We start from the raw sequence: 5,542 nt of genomic DNA, 5'->3' as shown, positions 1-5,542 counted from the left end.
TGTAAGCTTTGCCTTATTATAGAAATGTTACTAAATGGGCTTATGGAAGATAACATTTTCTGGAAAGAGATTGATAATTGAATGAACGTAGCTACAACAGAGATTACATTGGGCCCATAGTATGTTCCAATATGATTCTACAATTGAGTCATGGCAGGTAGCAGAGGGATGACACTTAGGGGGTAGTTGGTAGTGTGGCCTTGAGGGCACAGACTGGACTGCATTTCCTGAGATGGAATCTTGTTTCACAACTGCAGTAATGCTAGTCTTTGGGTCCGTTTCTTCAACTGTAAAATTGGTATAATAACATCACCTTTCCTCATACAGCTGTGGTGAAGTTAGCATGAACTAATGTATGGGCTGTGCTTAGAACTATGCCAAGGTCACTCATACTAAGCAGAACTTAGTATTAGCCTTTATCATGAACATTATTCTCATTGCTGACACCTTGATTCTTCAGTATCAGAAAATAAAATATAAAATTGAAAGCGGCCATACAATAGAAAAATAAGTTTTAAACTTCTCATACTGAAGGATATTTTGAGAAATTCTATCTCTGCAGTGATTGAGAAGAAGCTTGCATTTAACAGATGCTTGTTGTTCTTGATGAGCTCCTTTCCCCACTGAGGTCAAGACTATCTGTGGAAGCATTCACCTGTGGAAGTAATCCGAATGCTTACAAATGGGTTGAGTCCTCATTATTTTGTTGTGTTATAATTAGCTTTTCAGAAGTAATATCCAGCTGGGTGTGGTAGCACATGACAATAATCCCAGCAGCTTGGGAGGCTGAGGAGGAGGATTGCAGGTTCAAAGCCAGCCTCAGCAACTTAGTAAGACCCTGTCTCAAAAAAAAAAAAAAAAAAAGTGTGTGGAGGGGCGCTGGCAATATGGCTCAGTGGTTAAACAACCTGGAGTTCAATCCCTGGTGCCAAATAAACAAATCAACATAAACACTAAACAACAACAACAAAACCATTCAGTGGCAAAATACTCTATAGTCATTGAGATAAATGAATGAAAAATGAATGTTAAGGGCTTTACCTCGCACACATAACCTGAGGCTTCAATAGTTGTTCCACATTGACAGGGTTTGTGTCATTACTAAAAACAGAGAGGTCATCCGAAAAGAGAGAGAACCATTATAAAATTTCTGCAAGTAAGTGCCACCTTTTTAGTGGTAAGTATTGTTTAAATTTTACAACAGGTCTCTTACTTCAATCACTATATCTGGAGTTGATTGCATTTTCTTACAGACTTTTAGATTTGGAAGGAGTATACAGTCAGCTCTGAAGATGGGCAATAGTTTTTGCAAATACGTGTAAACTCCACAGCCTCCTATATCACTGTAAAGGTCCTCAGGCCACAGCAATGTGCTGTAACTATAAATCTGGGTTTTTTTCCTTGTTTCAGGAGGCAAGAGGTGAGATGCTATTAAATCAGATAGAAATAAAGAATAAGAAGTTTTCTGACTTGTGTATTTAATGGGGGAAGTAAAGCATTTCAGGCAGAAGTTATTTTTCCCTGATTCTTTCATAGGTATCAAAGTCTAAGAGGTCTGTGAAAAAGCTAGGAGCTTTAATTTCACCACCTCCTCCAGCTCCTTGTAGACTCCTTATAGAAACCAGGAGCTCATTAAAATTACATATATTATTTTCTGCACATCCCATCTGCTCCTTTTGGGTGGAGGAGGTAAGAAAAGCCAAGAAAACCATGAAAATAACCACTATTAGCTCAAATCTTATTTTAAGTGTAATACACTTAAACTTAGAATCTTCTTTTGAAATTTATTCCTTTAGTTAGCATTTATACATTCTATAAATTTATAATGGGCTATGCACATTTCTTTCAAGTAATATTCTTTTTCATTTTGCAATGCTGGGGATCAAACACAGGGCCTTGCATATGCTAGGTAAGCATGCTACCACTGAGCCACACCCCCAGCCCCTCAAGTGAATTTTTTTTAAAATCTCTTAAGTTTTTGTGGGAGGTTGTTAATTGTGTAAACTTTTACAATTTTGGAATGCTCTCTCAAGGTAAAAGGTGACAGTTTTACTTAGTGTTTGTGTTGCAAATTATTTGTACTTAATTACCTATGAACTTACACCTTAATCTTTTATAGTCTTATTTCTTCTCATATCCAGCAAGGTATTTGGAAGAAATCTTGTTGATGTCAGATAGGGCAAATAACGTTCTTTGACTTCTTTTACATTACCTGCAATTCAGAGCGTACTGGGCCCTTAGCAGGTGTTTAGTAAATACTTGCTGATTTATCCATTATACTTTCCTGCTTTTCCACAGGAAAATGGAAATTACTCTTACTTTTTAGTTAATTGCTAGAGAACTGATTATTTCCTAATGTACCCCATAGTAAATGGGGGGTGTATCTGTATCTGTCATTTGGGTATAACCCTTTCCTTGGAATTATTGGCCCTTTCTATTTTAGAAAGGCTTGGACCATGTTCTTCAGGTGTAGTTTGGTGGTAGATGGTTTCAGCAGAGGCAGTGTAAGGTGATATTTAAGAGTACCTGCTTGTTCTGCTTCTGCCATGGTGACAGCTGTGTGGCCTTAGAGATTGTAGCAGTGCTTACCTGTTATTGACAGTTAAATGAATGTAAATATCTTAGAAAGGAGCCCAACACATAGGGACTGTAACAGTGTGAGCTTTTATTAATAGCTTTTTGACTGAGTTTGTGATGGAACTGTGGAACTATTTGGAATTTGATAAGCTGTCTGGAAATGCAGCTGCTTATTTTATTTAGACTAGTTTGGAGTCTTTTGCACTGGGTTTATTTCCCTTGACCTTGGACTCCTTTCTTCATCAGAGCCATTTTCCTTATTCTACTCTCAGAAAAAACAATAATCTTTATGTCTAGAGGAGACAGGCTGAATTACAGACAAAATACTCGTGATTTTCATCAGATTTTTCTTAGCACTATATTGAAAATACATAGTCTCTAATGGATTGATATGACCCTTGATAATACCAATGTGTGACCAATTTAGACTTTAAGATTATGTATTTTTCTGATGAGAAGAGACTTTGGGGTTTTTTTCTTTGTGGCTAAAACTGTTTAAGAACATTCTAACTTGCTCTTTGTTAAGCACTTCTAGACTATTATATGTCTGTTCAGTTTTGGATATTGAGGAATTTTAGAAAAGTTCTGGCTTTACCAAACATGAAAACATTGAAGCAAGCACTACAGAACAGTCATGAGTCATTACCTTCTAAGAGTCTGCAAATAGCTAACTAAATTTTCACAAAACTTATCTGTTGGGTTAAAAAAAAATTTACTTTTTGGGGCTGGGGATGTGGCTCAAGCGGTAGCGCGCTCGCCTGGCATGCGTGCTGCCAAGGTTCCATCCTCAGCACCAACACAAAGAAAGATGTTGTGTCCGCCAAAAACTAAAAAATAAATATTAAAATTCTCTCTCTCTCTCTCTCTCTCTCTCTCTCTCTCTCTCTCTCTCTCTCTCAAAAAAAAAATACTTTTATTCTTCCTTGGATCTAAACAAATGACACAGTTCTGGTATTTTGGGGATGTATTTATTCAGATCCATTATGAGAACTGGAGTTTATAAGTTCTTTCTCTTTAACTCCAGGGAAATTGGCCTAACTTCACAACTCATCTACAATTCCAAGTTATCAATTAGCTGTCAAGATGGCTGCTTTTGAAATGAAATAGCCTCTGAAATCCAACTGTAAATCTCCATAGACATCATTCTAACCACATCTGAATCATGGTTCACTGTTGTAAAGTGCTGAATTAAATCAACCAGATACTATTTCTGACTCAACTCCTCACTGTCAAAATGAAAGTTCTAGTGGATCAATTAGGGAATGTATTGATTTTTTAAAAAGGCTCTCATCCTAGATAGAACTTATAAACCACAAGAGTATCTCTCTATATTTATGTACACACTTGACTGGTAGCTTCGATGGTCCCTCCCCAGCCCTTGGCTGTGCAGTGCCAGAGTACAATATGCAGTGAACTATGGTCTGTTTTTTAAATGGCCTACCCATGAGTATTCATTGCTTAATGCAAGCAGGAAATGCAGGTTCCATATTTAGCGTGTGTGTGTTTTCTTTTTTGAAAGATTCACTTCAACATTAGAGACTGCAAAAGTTTTTTAAACAAATCTGCCTTGCTTACAATACTCTCTCTTGGTTATTGTCTATTTTGAGTAAATCAACTCAATGAGAATTTTAGCTTACATATAATTAAAATTAGAAAAAAGAATCTTTGCTCAATTTTCAAAAATTCCTTCAAAAGTATTAACGATTCAATCAGATTTGTAGAAATTTAAATACTTAAATGTAAATACTTACTGCATAAAATGCAGAGCACCATTGGCTTAGATTCTATATCATTTTATTTCTATTTCAAATACACTTAACCATTTGCTTCTTTATAGGTACATTCTGGCTTTACATATGTGACTGTTTTTATATCAAACTATCATCTGTGTTATACAGATGAATATTTAATAACTTTGCAAGAGTTTACAAACTTATTCAATAAATGTTATCACAAATATTTTTGTCACTGCTAATTTGGAATTGCATATAGATTTTGAGTAAAAGAGGTTAACGTCATGGGATTGTTTTGACTAAGGTATAGTCTACAAAAATTGATTACCAGCCTTATTCATTGGTCTTTAAATGACCTGGCTATAAACAAATATTAAGTCCATCTTCAAATGATAAAGATACTCACCAGTAATGTAGATTGTATAAACGATTCTGCATGGAAACCATTGTTATTGCTAACTTTGGGGGCTTTTATAAATATAAACAGGTTTGCCACTGCCAAAGGAGGGAAAAAAATGGAAGGATAGAAATTTGCTGTTTGTGGGGAAAGATGGAAGAGGAGCAGGCTGAGTTGGTTCTAACTTTCATACCCAATCCTTTTTGGTTTTCACATTACTTCCTTCAACTATGTCTTATTACTATTTCCTAAGTTTTTAGAATTAGTCTGAGGTTTCCTACCCGCCCCCCACCTAAAAAAATCCAAACTTTGAGGTGGTGATAGGAATAGTCAAAATAATTTGAACGGCCAAGGTGTGAAGAATTGATGACTGTAGGAAGATAGGCTTTTGTTTTGCAATGGTTGCACGATTAAACAAAGAATTAGGGGCTGGGGATATAGCTCAGTGGTAGAGTGCTTGCCTCATATGCACAAGACCCTGGGTTCAATCCCCAGTACCACAACACACACACACACACACACACACACACACACACACATACAGATTTAAACCAACATTTATTAAATGCCAAAGTGTCATGGAATAACTTTTGTCTGCATAGAATGAACCTGAAGAGTTGAAGGAGAAGTGAACATGTAAATCACAGTACAAGAGCTAAATAATGACTGACCAAAATATCAGAAGGTGCTTCATGGTTTACTGATAATACCTTAAATTTGTATTCTACAGTTACCAAAGCAATCCACTGATACTGTCTCATTTTGCCTCTCACAAACTAGATATTATTGTTCTCATTAAACAATGAAACAATTAGGCTGTTGATTAGGAGATCTG

At 36.1% G+C, this 5,542-nt stretch overlaps 1 non-coding gene across 1 annotated transcript; it reads left to right on the top strand.

The window, feature by feature from the left end:
* The first annotated feature begins 5,137 nt into the window (after positions 1-5,137).
* Trnam-cau (transfer RNA methionine (anticodon CAU)) lies at positions 5,138-5,210 on the top strand. Its single transcript has one exon. It is a non-coding gene; the product is annotated as a tRNA-Met (tRNA).
* Positions 5,211-5,542: the final 332 nt, after the last annotated feature.

This window comes from Callospermophilus lateralis, unplaced genomic scaffold (assembly GCF_048772815.1).
Source record: "Callospermophilus lateralis isolate mCalLat2 unplaced genomic scaffold, mCalLat2.hap1 Scaffold_44, whole genome shotgun sequence".
Lineage (NCBI taxonomy): Eukaryota > Metazoa > Chordata > Mammalia > Rodentia > Sciuridae > Callospermophilus > Callospermophilus lateralis.
Note: the sequence above shows the minus strand (reverse complement) of the source record. Positions and strands in the feature narration are given on the sequence as shown.